General features: G+C 43.0%; 1 protein-coding gene and 1 non-coding gene across 2 annotated transcripts in view; both read right to left on the bottom strand.

The window, feature by feature from the left end:
* The window catches only part of LOC124615300 (neural-cadherin-like), an 874,915-nt gene that overhangs the window by 262,234 nt on the left and 597,055 nt on the right, over positions 1 to 15,626 (bottom strand). The window lies entirely within an intron of this gene.
* Positions 11,270 to 11,344, bottom strand: Trnat-ugu. Its single transcript has one exon. It is a non-coding gene; the product is annotated as a tRNA-Thr (tRNA).

Genomic DNA, 15,626 nt, shown 5'->3' with positions numbered 1-15,626 from the left:
GCCGGAGGACGTCCTCGAACCTGCCAAACGCAGGGAGCTGATTTATTGCTGCACGTACCTATGCTGATTGAGTAAAGCCTCTCGCACAGCAGTTCAGTTCGTGGCACACGATGCTAGAACGATCTCTCTTTATCATCTTCATCCGTTGTACTATTTTATCATTCCGGATCAACGACTTTCCGCTGACACATGCTCGTAAATTCTACATAACCCGCAAAATTGAGTGCAATAATCTCGTCGAGCGAGGTGGCGAAGTGGTAATACACTGGAATCGTATTCCGGAGTACGGCGATTGAGTTTTTGAGTTTCTTCCCTAAAAAGTTGAAGGCAAATATCAGGATGGTACATTTGAGAAGGATACGGTCGTATTTCCTGCCCCAGTCAGAGCTTTTGAAACGTCTCTAATAATATCGTCGTTGACAGGACGTTAAACTCTAATATTCCTTTCCCAATAACTCTATTATTCTCTCCCCTTCCCCCCCCCCCCCACCCCTCCCCCTCCCGCCGGCCGAAGTGGCCGTGCGGTTAAAGGCGCTGCAGTCTGGAACCGCAAGACCGCTACGGTCGCAGGTTCGAATCCTGCCTCGGGCATGGTTGTTTGTGATGTCCTTAGGTTAGTTAGGTTTAACTAGTTCTAAGTTCTAGGGGACTAATGACCTCAGCAGTTGATTCCCATAGTGCTCAGAGCCATTTGAACCCCCCCTCCCGGTATGTGACGAACCTATTCTAACACACATCACCAACTCTACACCCACTCTCTCTCTCCATACTCTCACCCAACACAGCACCCATAGCCCTTCCCCTTCTGAACAGCGAAATACGCCATGAAATTTATTTGCTTCTATCAGATCGAGCTTATCCCTTCCTAATCCTTCTCTTATCAACCGGAACCGCGTTGCTGCTACTCTCGCAGGTTGGAATCCTGCCTCGGGTATGGATGTGTATGCTGTCCTTGGGTTAGTTAGGTTTAAGTTGTTCTAAGTCTAGGGGATTGATGACCTCAGATGTTGTCCCATGATGCTCAGAGCCATTTGAACTATCTTATCAGAGTTTCTTCCTCCTTCCAATCTTAGTCTTTCTTCCTTCACCACGTACCATGGCATAGCTTCCATCCCAAATTCCATGTCTGCCGCCTCTTCTCACTCCCCACTTACCAATTCATAACCTAAATTACCCCAACTCCACCCATTCGTCACAGCACTAATCTACCATTCCGCTTCCAACTCATCTTTCTCTGTGTGGATTCTACAATTTACTTTTACTGCTTCGTTTTTGCTACAAAAAGTATCACTAATATTTGTTCTTAATAAACGTCACGAAAGATTGGAAGAGTGGGAAAGATATTGGATGTAGGCTTGTTGAAGAAACTGTGCTGAGATTCGAGTGAAGTGATTTGGAAGTCCACGAAAGGGGTAAACCAGGATGAATGGACAGAGCTTCACATGTCGACTGTAGCTTCCCCCCCCAACATGAGTAGGATGAAGTCGTTAGCAGAGTTGTTTCCAAAATAATACCATAAAACCATTTAGCCGCGCGGTCTGGGACGACCTGTCACTGTTCGCGTGGCTCCTCCCGTCGGAGGTTCGAGTTCTCCCTCGGGCATGGGTGTGTGTCTTGTCCTTAACGTAAGTTAGTTTAAGGGGGGTAGGACGTCAAACGGGCCGACTTGGAGCAGGAGAGGCATCACACGACATTTTAATTTCCAGTGTCTATACTTTTACAAATAAATTCATAAAACTTTGTCAACATCACCAGTAAGGATTCAGAATTCACACTCATTGCGGTGGAAGTTCGAAAACATAACAAAATTAATTTTTTTGTGTGTGAAAATTCATAATTTTTTCACTTACTAATGGCTGCATTTGTTGCTATAGGTACACTTTTCTTCATAATTTAGAGAGATTCTTCGATGAATTTTGCACATCATACATACCATACTTACAGGTGCATAAAACTCTAGAATTTATTTGATTTATGAAAAAAGGAATGAGCTGTTGTATTTTACACTTCATGTTTAGAAAAAACACAAATTTTGTAGTTAATTACCTCAATTTTTAACACAGTTTTTAATAGATTTGGAAAATTCTAGAGTTTCATGCACCTTGAAGTATGGTTTTTATGCTGTGCAAAATTCATCGAAGAATCTCTCTTATTTATGAAGAAAAGTGTTCCTATAGCAACAAATGCTGCCATTAGTAAGTGAAAAAAATGATGAAATTTCACATGTAAAAAAAAAAATTACTTCATTATGTTCTACAACTTCCACTGCTAAGAGTGTGAATTTCTGAATCCTTCCTGGTCATGCTGACAAAGTTTTATAAATTTATTTGTAAAAGTATAGACAGTGGAGATTAAAATGTCCTGTGGTGCCTCTCTGCTCCAAGTCGGCCCGTTTGACGTCCTACCCCCTTAAATTAGATTAAGTAGTGTTGAGGATTAGGGACCGATGACCTCAGCAGTTTTGTTCCATAAGCTCTTACTACGAATTTCCAGATTTCCAAAACCCTTAAAATTTTTAGAAAAGTTACGATACAGCCAGCCAATGCTTGCCCGTGCTGGAGATATTTGCGTGTAGCATTTTCGTTTAGTTGTCTGTGCCATTCTTTGACCCATTCAATACGAACCCTCTTTCTGTAAATCGGTAATAGATCCTCCGATGGAATGTGCGTATGGTCTCCTGTGACCTGAGGTCACCACTTCCTTAGCAAGGGCATCAGCGATCTCGTTGTCCAGAACATTATTGTGCGATTTAATCCAGTAGATGGATACCCTGCGACCGTGCCTTTCTAGTTGGTTTGTGACAATGATTAGTTTCTGCATAGCATTTATAAAGATACTTTAAACGAACATTGGCAAGCTAAGTTATGGTGATTCACCCTTCGAATGCCGGAGGTAATCGGACTTGCATGGCTTGTTGTGTTGCCTAGGAAGTTGTATTTGGTTGGAAGTTGTGTGATACTGGCAGCGGGTGTTTCAAGAAGGGACGTCGAACGGATGTGCAGAACTATAGACCTATATCTCTAACGTCAATCAGTTGTAGAATTTTGGAACACGTATTATGTTCGAGTATAATGACTTTTCTGGAGACTAGAAATCTACTCTGTAGGAATCAGCATGGGTTTCGAAAAAGACCATCGTGTGAAACCCAGCTCGCGCTATTCGTCCAAGAGACTCAGTGGGCCACAGACACGGGTTCCCAGGTAGATGCCGTGTTTCTTGACTTCCGGAAGGCGTTCGGTACAGTTCCCCACAGTCGTTTATATTAGACCAATTGTGTGATTGGATTGAAGAGTTACTAGATAACAGAACGCAGCATGCCATTCTCAATGGAGAGAAGTCTTCCGAAGTAAGAGTGACTTCAGGTGTGCCGCAGGGCAGTGTCGTAGGACCGTTGTTATTCACAATATACATAAATGACCTTGTGGATAACATTGGAAGTTCACTGAGGCTTTTTGCGGATGATGCTGTGGTATATCGAGAGGTTGTAACAATGGAAAATTGTACTGAAATGCAGGAGGATCTGCAGGGAATGGCAATTGAATCTCAATGTAGACAAGTGTAATGTGCTGCGAATACATAGAAGGAAAGATCCCTTATCATTTAACTACGATATAGCAGGTCAGCAACTGGAAGCAGTTAATTCCATAAATTATCTGGGCGTACGCATTAGGAGTGATTTAAAATGGAATGATCATATAACGTTGATCGTCGGTAAAGCAGATGCCAGACTGAGATTCATTGGAAGAATCCTAAGGAAATGCAATACGAAAACAAAGGAAGTAGGTTACAGAACGCTTGTTCGCCCGCTGCTTGAATACTGCTCAGCAGTGTGGGATCCGTACCAGATAGGGTTGATAGAAGAGATAGAGAAGATCCAACGGAGAGCAGCGCGCTTCGTTACAGGATCATTTAGTAATCGCGAAAGCGTTACGGAGATGATGGTAAACTCCCGTGGAAGACGCTGCAGGAGAGACGCTCTGTAGCTCGGTACGGGCTTTTGTTGAAGCTTCGAGAACACACCTTCACCGAGGAGTCAAGCAGTATATTGCTCCCTCCTACGTATATCTCGCGAAGACAGCATGAGGATAAAATCGGAGAGATTGGAGTCCACACAGAGGCATACCGACAATCCTTCTTTCCACGAACAATACGAGACTGGAATAGAAGGGGGAACCGATAGAGGTACTCAAGGTACCCTCCGCCACACACCGTCAGGTAGCTTGCGGAGTATAGATGTAGATGTAGATGTAGATGTAGATGAGCAAAACGAGGAGAGCTGCAGCTCCTGGAACTAGACTAGTCACGCGACAAACCCTATGACACCAAGCGTGTGGCGATAACTGGCGCGAGGAAGTGATTGTATCAGTCGTTCGAAGGTGTACACGATGACGAGTAGATCAGGTACCCATCAAGAGTGCCTGAGGAATTAGAGAACAGATAAGGCGTTTCACGATACTTCTGTTTGCCGGCATCACAATGTATTTCTTCCTTCATGCCAAAAATCACTCACAGTTGGGAAAAAACCGTAAAATTCATTAAAAGGAGATATAAGTTAAACTGCTCGTTACTCAGTGTGGCACAGAAAGGAGTGAAATATTGTCTTAAATATATATAACAAGTTTTAACTGCTTTGCATCTCCTAATACAGCTCCACAAACGCCAAGCCAACACGGCGGAGCGTTATCTCTGCGTCATGATCAGCACTCCTTATTACTAACTATCGGAATGACTGATTTATTCTCAGGCTCTCAAATTTAATTATACATTGTTTACGTAACGGCCGGATCCGAACGGAGCAAATATAGCACAAAATTTACGACCTCCTATGGAGAGCAGCATTGAGCGTAAATTAAAACCACCTCGTCTTAATGTAAATTCTTCGGGTTATTCATGGCTTTAATTATTGTCTGTTTGTACTTCAAAGAAAACAGTCGCGCAGATGGAACAGCTGGTGGCCAGGTAGCTACCGAAAACGGCTGCAGCAATCGTTCCTCTTGCGGAAGCAGCTGTGAGGAGAAATCAGGGCGGCAGCCTAAAGTTTTTTTCAATCGACGTCGTCAGAAAATGATTGAATCAATGGAATCTGAGGACAAGGAACTGCCGGCCGCGGTGGTCTCGCGGTTCTAGGCGCGCAGTCCGGAACCGTGCGACTGCTACGGTCGCAGGTTCGAATCCTGCCTCGGGCATGGATGTGTGTGATGTCCTTAGGTTAGTTAGGTTTAAGTAGTTCTAAGTTCTAGGGGACTGATGACCACAGCAGTTGAGTCCCATAGTGCTCAGAGCCATTTGAACCATTTTTGACAATGAACTTGTTTGAGTTTTAGTTATTTGGTTGACGTGTGGCCTTCAGCCGAGTTTTTATATATCCTGAATTAATGTTCCTGTCTTGCCCTTTAGACATAAGATTGTTATATTTTTATATTGGACTTTCAGCCGAATTTTAGATCAAATCTTTTATGGCCTTAATCCGTTAAATTATTGTGTTGATGTGTGGCCTTAAACCGAGTATTAATATCTCTTAAATTAATGTCCTTTTCTTGCCCTTAAGGCATGAGATTGTTATTCTTTATTTTATATGAAATGTTTTAAGATAAGACCTTCTGCCTTTTGATTGAAACTCATCTTATTGCTTAATATGCAGCCTCCAGCCTAGTTCCATTAAAATTAAATTGCTAAGGCCTTCAGCCGATTAGATTGAAGATTTAGAAAATATTCTTGGGTGAAACCTCCAGAAGAATCTTGGATTTCAATTGAGCTTAGGCCTTGCGTCTTGGATTTTGAATGTGGCCTTCAGCCGATCTAAAGTTAATCGAAGGAGGTCGATTAAAGTTTTTGTAATATTGTGTGTTAATAAGTAAAGTTTGTATGTCGAGTGCAATTGACAGGAACTCATTTTGGCCCCTTTCCACAACCTAATCCGCTCTGTCCTGCTAGCCCAGGCATTTCAGCAATTACTTTTAAAATATTAAACAATGTACTTACATTTTTCCATCTGCCTCGTTTTCATGTGACTGGTCCTTATATAATGAGAAATCCTTCTAGGTTTCGTCACAGCAAAAAAGTTATTTGCTATTTATTTTACCCATGTTTTTCTGTCATCATATGATTAGGAAGGAGCTTCATAGATACTGAAGAAAAAACTGATCCAAGCTACCAACATACTTTTTTAGTTAGGCGGTGTAACAGTAACCATAAGAGCAGTAACTATTGTGGAGCGAAATCTTAGAAGTAATTCCGTGGGCAGAATGCAGTCGACATTCGTGCACACACACTCCGGAATGTCACAGTCAACAGTTTGCTTATTGCAAACCATAGCTTGGTATGGCGACGATTCAGCAAACGGATTTATGACAAGTTCTGCACGGATCACACACTTAAGGTTCCTCATGGTTTATGTGACTTCAGTGCGCCGGCAGCGGTGGTCTAGCGGTTCTAGGCGCTCAGTCCGGAACCGCGCGACTGCTACGGTCGCAGGTTCGAATCCTGCATCGGGCATGGATGTGTGTGATGTCCTTAGGTTAGCTAGGTTTAAGTAGTTCTAAGTTCTAGGGGACTGATGACCATAGATGTTAAGTCCCATAGTGCTCAGAGCCATTTTTTTGACTTCAGTGCTTCCGCCGACTCCGGTGTTCACGGACTTTACTACGCCACTTGCAAGCAGTATAAATTAACGTGGAACTGTGCTTACACATTAGCGTCCACACTCTAGAGACGAGAGGGAATTCAAAAACGCCGTTCGTATATTGTAATTATGGAATTACGTTGAATTAGCGATGCGAGTTAATTAAACGTTGATATCTGAAATTAAATGTCAATTGCAAGTCTCGTGAAAAGGTCTGCACCTGATAAAACTTCATTCTCTTAAATACGTAAAGAGGACTTACAAACATTTTGTGCAACTAAAGTGGATGTAGGGAAATTATAGTTCAAATTCTGGAGAGTCGATAATCCAATTTAAAAAAACCTCATGTCCCTAGTGGAACTGGGAGAGACTGAAGTGAACGTAAGTGGCATATGTACAACATTTCCGAACCTAAAAAGAATCAGCTAATGATGCACAACATATTTAAAATACATCGTAGAGTTGCAGATAGCCGCACGGGATTAGCCGAGCGGTCTCAGGCGCTGCAGTCATGGACTGTGCGGCTGTTCCCGGCGGAGGTTCGAGTCCTCCCTCGGGCATGGGTGTGTGTGTGTGTGTGTGTTTTTGTCCTTAGGATAATTTAGGTAAGTAGTGTGTAAGCTTAGGGACTGATGACCTTAGCAGTTAAGTCCCATAAGATTTCACACACATTTGAACATTTTGAGTTGCAGATACGTACTGTACATATTACCAGAATAACGCTATGCTATCAAACGCACGATGTGTGAAGGATTTGGCAATATCATACTGCAGTACGATTCGCAGATTTCAAACAGAATCCTAAGAAATAATTGTTCTATGGTTCACAAGTACTTTCTACCACTAGCATCCTTACCATCACCGTCCACATGACGATGGTGGTGGTGGTAGTGGTAGTGGTGGTAAGGAGCCAAGGAGAACAAACTAATTATGACCTCACATTCGAAGATCGCACCGAACTGTTAATGACAACATTAAAAATGATGTAATGTTAAACTTAGTTCTCAGATGATCTTTACAATAGAGCAATTAATAAAATACTGCCGCCACATAATTGTCGAATCGCTGAAAGTGTGTGATGTATGTGTAAGAATCAGTAGCTGTTTTGAAGGGAAACGGATGAAGTCGCTACAGCTGAACAAATTGGGTGAACTGAATAGTGTATTATATTCCGTACTGAATTTGCTGCACAATTTATACAGTAACTTGGGATGAAATTTGGACTCAGAGAGTGGAAAACAACAAAGAGAAGGACGTACGAACTGACCGTCAACTAGCCGGCCGGTGTGGCCATGCGGTTCTAGGCGCGCTTCAGTCTGGAACCGCGTGACCGCTACGGTCGCAGGTTCGAATCCTGCCTCGGGCATGGATGTGCGTGATGTCCTCAGATTTAAGTAGTTCTAAGTTCTAGGGGACTGATGACCACAGATGTTAAGTCCCATAGTGCTCAGAGCCATTTGAACCATTTTTTTTTTTTTTTACCGTCAACTTCACTGCCATGTGAAACTGACATTTACAGCATTTGCCGCAGAATACTAAGTATATTCCAGGTTCCACACTGAGGTTATCCACGAGAATGGAAAAACATTTTTGGACACATGGCTTCGTTTATTGGATAGGGACGTTACATTTACATCTATTCTTTGCAAACATTTCACGTTGTGTGGCGGAGGACAATTCGTGTATTGCTATTTCCCCCTTTTTACAGCGGCGACTGATGCGAGTGTTTTTGCGAGATGTATATAGGAGGAAGCAATACGCTGTTTGACTCTTCTACAAATGTAAGTTTTCGGAGTTCTAATAGTAAAACAAAAAAAAAATGGTTCAAATGGCTCTGAGCACTATGGGACTAAACATCTGTGGTCATCAGTCCCCTAGAACTTAGAACTACTTAAACCTAACTAACCTAAAGACATCACACACATCCATACCCGGGGCAGGATCCGAACCTGCGACCATAGCGGTCTCGCGGTTCCAGGCTGAAGCGCCTAGAACCGCACGGCCACACCGGCTGGCAACAGTAAAACACACCACGATGTTTCTTTTGTATCGTCTGCCATTGGAATTGGCTTCCGCTAATACTGAACCAACCTGTGGCGAAACGCGTCTCTCTTCTCTGAATATGCTCTGCTTTTTCTGTCAATCATACCTGGTCAGGCCAAGCCTGAGAAGCAACACACAAATGTTAGTCGAAGGAGGGTTTCATAAGGTATCTCCTTCGTTGATGTTTTGCTCTTCCTCAGAATTCTTCTAAAGAATCTCAATACGACATTGCCTTTCCTACGATAAGTTTTATACGGTAATTCACCTTTACATTGCTCCATACGCACACTCCCAGATCTTTGCCCCTTGCATGTGACTGTTTCCAGTGATTATTCGGTAACTGAGATATCGAACCATAACCACTATGTCAGCCTATTTATTTACAACCTGTTAATTCTGTTTATGCTGACGGTCAACTGCTAATCCCTGCGACGAGCGTTGGTCCTCTGTAGGTTTTCCTGCATTTCGCTACAATTTTCCAACGTTGTTATTTCTCAACAAACCGCAGCACGGATCACGGATAGCCTTGTGGAGCTGCCGGCACTATAAACTAGATTGCTGCACAGTGATGGTCTTATAACACTGGCTTGGGGTACACGAGAAACTACTTTCACGTTGACAATTCCTCTCCATTAAGAATGGCATTCTATATTCTGTCTGATAAGAGCACTCCGATCCAGTAACAAAGTATATTTGATGACCCGTTTTTTCATAAGATAGACGGTAAGTACTAATGAATCCTACAACCTATGGATCTACGTAACCACGTATGTTCCTCGAACTACCAAAAAGCTGTATATCCAGTACCGTTGTGTCGCTTATTGAGGAAAATACATGATTCCGTTGACTGTTTGCAGATCAAACAGTCGCTGTGTGCTCCGAAGCATATATCTGAATATCTGTGCGAAAACTGCTGGACCAGAACTGAAACAGACACGTGCCCCTTGGGGCCAGTGGGCATGTCACACACGTGCTTTATCACGTACGCTCTGCGTTTACTTGAAACCAATGTTATATAACGTTGAGTACAATTTGCGATCTGTGCTCCGTACCGATATAATTTTTGGTCTGTGCGACTGTAAATTGTGAACATTAAAGTTGGTCAACATACAGCTATAACTACACTCTGCCAATCACTATAAAGTGGATGGCAGAAGGTACTTCTTACCGCACGATATATTTGCGTTTCTTCCCGTTCGATTTACGATGGAGGATGAGACGAATGTCGGCATATGTGTTACGTGTGTACTCTTATTGCTGTTCTAATTTTATCTTCACGGTTTCTCCACGAGCGATGCCGAAGGTCGAGGGAAAGAAAGGCCCAAACATAATCGAGCAATGTTTGTAATCTCTATCCTGAAAATCGGTAACTGTAATTATTTAATCAGATTCTTCCAAGAAATTCGGCTTTTTTTTTATGTCTGCCGCCTTAGGTAAGAAAGGCGATGAGCTTTCGTACTGTGCTTCTTGCTACAAGTTCATCATTTCTTTTTAGTCTGATCGGGTATGGATCGGATTACAGGGGAGTGTTGTTCTATGAGCGGTAAAAGTGCTTCGTAGGCAATCTCTTTCGCAAAAAAAACTTGCTTTACCCCCTAATCCACCCTTAAATGGAAGTCTGCCATATTCTAAGGTGACGCAGATAAAAGAAGCCCGTGTAAGTATGAAGGAACTCTGTGAAATTACAGAAAAGAATAGCTGAAATGGACTTACCACTTATTTACTACAAAAAATACAGTAAAAATACGTGTGTAGAAGATGCTGAAAGTGACCCTCTCCAACATCAATACATAGATGTGCAAGTCTACGCATATTCAGACAAACCCGGCGTAAAGTTCGGATATCGGTAGCGGCAACTTCACGGCTGATGGCATCTTTCAGTTTCTGTATTGTGTGTGGATCTGCTTCAAAGACCTTGCTCTTCGAGAGTCCCCACAGCAAAAAAATGACGTGTTATCACACCCGGCGGACGTGGTGGCCATAAATGTTTGCTGACAGTTCGTTCCTCAGAGAAGACATCACGGACCCGTTCCTGGGACACCTTACACGTGTACCATGTTGGCCCATCTTGCTGGAAGGAATAGTATTGCCTTTATATTCAGTGAGTTCAGCACAATATGTATAAAAAAATTCCATGTATGCAACCGCGTTGAGTGTAGTGTCAAAAAATATCCGTCTAATAATGCGCGTTGCTGTTACGCCGCACGAAATGCTGATTTTTTCATCATGGAGTGACTGCTGACTGACAATTTTGGGGTTATCCGTTACCCAGTACCTTGTGTACTGTGAATTCGCATGATCGGAAAGACGAAACCATGCTTCATCAGCCATGCTGTAACTAAACGGGTCTCACAAACCATCGTTGATGTTACTCATAAGCAACGCGCAGTAATCTACAAGTTTCCGACTCTCACCCTCCCGTAATTACTGCACAACCGTTACACGATACGGCTTCAAATTAAGACTTTTTCAATACCAGCTGGCAACCTCTTTTACGTACATGCGACTGTTAGGCCAATTTACGTGTATGAAATTAGAATTATATTAATAGCATCAGCAGCTAACGGGCGTTGATCTATATCAACGGGGACAAGTGAAAATGTGTGCCCCGACCGGGACTCGAACCCGGGATCTCCTGCTTACATGGCAGACGCTCTATCCATCTGAGCCACCGAGAGCAAAGACGATAATGCGACTGCAGGGACTATCTCGCCCATGCCTCCCGCGAGATCCACATTCTCACCTTGTATGTCCTCACACTACAATCGTAGTGCCCCTCCCCAACGCACTCATTACTCGTGGAAGGCATTCTTACCAAGTCCTGTGAGAGTTCCGGGAATATGTGTGGATCCGCACAGGTCATGGCCGGTATTGACACAACTATATACATATATGGATATGATGTCTGTTCTTCCGGACATGTCCGAAAGAACAGAAAAAAATGGCTCTGAGCACTATGCGACTTAACTTCTGAGGTCATCAGTCGCCTAGAACTTAGAACTAATTAAACCTAACTAACCTAAGGACATCACACACATCCATGCCCGAGGCAGGATTCGAACCTGCGACCGTAGCGGTCACGCGGTTCCAGACTGAAGCGCCTAGAACCGCACGGCCACACCGGCCGGCGAAAGAACAGACACCATATCCATATAAGTATAATTTAAGTGTTTGAGCTCTGAATAAATAATTGTTCGGCGAATGTCTGCAATAACTTCTGTTGCGCGAACTGAAGTAATTCTTTGTCGTTTTACATATTGCACAGATCCGCAGTTGCGCCAATTTTTTATACAGACTCTGTATTTCTCTCTTTGCTGGTAGTCCTCTATATGGATAGCTGACCACGAAAATTTCGCGTGTTTCCTTAATCGAACCTGTTTCCACATACACTTCCACAATTTCAATTCTTTCTTCTATAGAGAATGAAAAATCTAACTTCACTGACGTAATAAAACTGAAAAGCTAACAGAAGAATGCTAAAAATCGATTATTGCAGAAAACTGTCCATTGTTATAGCTGTGTACCTTATTTCAGAAGTCGAAATATTGCACTCTCATTCAAAGGGGAGGCGGGCTGCTCTTAACAGCGTCACCTTGTTCGTTTTTACGGTTTTCAAAATTTATCCGGCGATGTAAGAGACTTCTTCTAAACAATTATTTTATGAGTGCAGGCACGTAAGAGACTGTACATTCCACGGAAGAAACGCGGAGCATATGTGCAGGAAGAAAATGAAATTGGGTAGAAAACAAGCAGTATACACTATCGCCAGTAGGGGAAGCCTTCAGGAGATAATATCTGGAAAACGCAGCGGGTCGAGAGAGGTTTCTTCGGCCACCGTAACGAAACTGCAAAGACTTCTACTGTACGTCGGCCGCCCTTCTAATAACGCGACTGCGCGCCGGAGGCGGAAAACTGCATCAAAGGATTTCGGGCGATACTCTGTGACGCGGTTCTCATAAAGCGGCCAACATGGCAGCCGCGCACTATCAGGGATGAGATGTCTAGACAAAGCCGACTGTCCCAGCGTGGGCGAGAGAAGGAAATCACAATAGGCGAACACGCACACAAGCTGACCTCTATGTGGCCGCCCACAGCGCACCTAACACAGAACCACAACCGGTACACAATCTGCCTATCCGAATCGAGTGAGATTTCTTGTTTTCGATGTTTACCTCTGAATTAAGAACGAAGTAAGCACCAACGACCAATATGTGCCTGTATCTGCGTGAAACTATGTTTACTCTTCTGTAACTATGCGAGGTGCCGCGGCTAGCAGTGTATTTAACACTAAATTCTAGAATCTACATATGTAAATGATGCTCTAAGCCCCCCTTTTCAAACTCCGACTTTTGCTGTTGCACAAGGATTAAAAAATATACGCGAATTGACTGTAATCAACCCTGCAAGTGGAGTAGAAAAGAGTTTGGCACCTGCAATAATTTAATTTGATAAATAAGTTAAATAAAGGAAGGTTTCATTAACGTAGTGAGAAATGATGGGTTGCTCTACCGATTAACAGAATGAAAGTTCTGTCCAAAATAACAATATGATTTATTAAGACTAAACACAAAATAATAAACAAAAACACATGAAACATTTATAATACATCAAATTGGCTCAAATTGGATACTCAAACAAACGCTGTGAAGGTGAAGTTGTCCCTAAACTAGATTGTGAGGTTTATGATGAAGTGGTATGTGGAGCCAATTCCTTGCCACTCAAATCTTCAGAGAGACACACAGCTAACCCAACATTAATTGCTGCTACTCAAGACAGAACAAAGTTAGAAAAAGACGAACAGGCGCGCTCTGCTGAGCTCTGATTATCACCTAGGAAAATCCCTATCTGCCGGTGCTGCGGACATACATTACCAAACTGTCTTCTTAACTGCCAGCATACGATCTGGCGTACCGGAGGCGATGGCTGGTTGCTTCGACGTCCTCGACCGAAAGGCGAGAGCCGACTACCTAGAACACCCGTACAGGCCGAACACACAACATTCCCGCCCCCACGACAGTGGCCTTGGTTAAACGTTCCAATTAGCAACTCGAAAACCGGCGGAAAATTCCACTCTATTGCCGGAGCACTACCATTCCACCAATGGAGATTCTTGGCGCCAATTTCTGCGCTGATTTTGCTACGTCACGGAGCTATGCCCTGAGCAAGCCAATCACAGTTACTATTTTGCAGAAAGCGCGGGAATTTTCCCGCCACAACTGCCTGGGTACACAAGTCATTCTCACGCCTCGCTGGTAGCCCGCCAGAAAGTGTTTTCGCTAAGATTCTGCGAAGTAACGGAACCTCTAGCCCAGCTGCTACTTCAGACCCCTCCGGGCGTGTCTTTTGACAATGTCGGCGTCTGCAAAGCATTCACTCGACTTCCTCACACCCGTCGGCTTAACCCTTTCCAGATGCAGCAGAGCCCGCCTGTCACCGGACCACCCGGGTGACGAGAGACGCTGCGTGGGAAGTCCGCATGTGAAGGAATAGCGACTTTTCACTGCATGCAATTAGAGAGGAAAATCGTAAGATAGAAATATGAGAGGGGGCTCATGCCACCTCTCAACTATCTCTGTGCATCATGTTGCACGAGGGCTCTGCACTCTACAAACACAGAACGACTGCAAACTCACACTCTGCTTAAGTGTAACAGAATGCATTTCCATTCTCTGATGTTTACCACTGAATTACGAAGATAGTTATCTCTTGTCATCAATCGTTTTAGACGCAACCTGTTTTTTCAACTCGCTTGAGGGCGTCGTAGAACAGCTCCCGTCATCGGAAATCTTCACAAGGCCCCTCGACGCTAACAATCTGTGCTTAGTGTTATGATCTTCTGTCATTACAAATTTCTCTCTTCTGCCGCCAAGCCAACTGTTTCAGTACATCTTCGTACACGTTCAACTGAGGCGCTGAGAGGATAAGGACCAACAGGACAGACAAAAAGTTTTGAGAAAAATAGGTGTTTGTGTATATCAAATTTGTAGGCAACCACCAGTCTCATAAGTTTGATTTTTTTAAGCAAGTACCTTTATATTATATTTCCTATAAAAATAATTTACCCACTTTATGTTACATAATTTTAACTAAAATTTAGGATTGTTATTACTGTATTAATGTTAATTTAGAAAATTTTCGTACATAGGCTAGTGTCAATGTCTTTTTGACTGTTATGTGGATTGTAATTAAAGTATAACTGGGATCAAAACGTATAGAAAATACGCAAAATGCACCACACACAAAATTATGACCTATCCCAACACTTCATGGTCCTCGCTATACTCATTTTCATTAAGCAAATTCTCTGGCTTGAGGTTCATATAAAACTTTGTTCACATCAGGCATGAAATCTAGTAATTTTATTAACTCTGTGTGCTTCAAATTTGATCTAATAGTTCTGTTAAGTCTTTGTGTTTCAAGGGTGGTGTTTGGCTTCCACCTAAGTATATGGGTGCTAGATTTTGCAAGATATTTACAAACTGCGGGGAAGTAAATTTTGGTCTCCCTCCATGTGACTTGAAGAAGATGGTTGCCTCCCACGACTCCAATGAAGTTCATGGCAACCTGTTGAAAATTTCATCATTGTAAAATTTCTGAAACGTACTTTGTTACCATAAGTATCAACTTTTGGTAGTGAGGTCAGTAACACTTAAATGTTACAGACTAGGTCAGTAACACTTAAATGTTACAGATTAGAGCGCTGAAACCACGGACCGTGGGATGGTGGTGGTGGGGTTCGGGAATTCCTTCAAGAGCTTCCAGTATTTATGAAGAACTGGACGTCAGTGCAGCCAGTGAGCGTTCGTGCAGCAATGAAAATTTGTGCTCTGGGCCAATATGGAAGTGAGTGTCAGAGAAAGCAGAAAGACAGCTTTTCACAAACGTTCATATATATGCAGTAAAGATAAAGTTGGTTCCCCGTAAGATCAACAGATGTCAGGAGCATGTGTACATGCTACAA

Source organism: Schistocerca americana, chromosome 5 (assembly GCF_021461395.2).
Source record: "Schistocerca americana isolate TAMUIC-IGC-003095 chromosome 5, iqSchAmer2.1, whole genome shotgun sequence".
Taxonomy (NCBI): domain Eukaryota; kingdom Metazoa; phylum Arthropoda; class Insecta; order Orthoptera; family Acrididae; genus Schistocerca; species Schistocerca americana.
The sequence above is the reverse complement of the archived record's forward strand: the minus strand, read 5'-3'. Positions and strand labels throughout refer to the sequence as shown.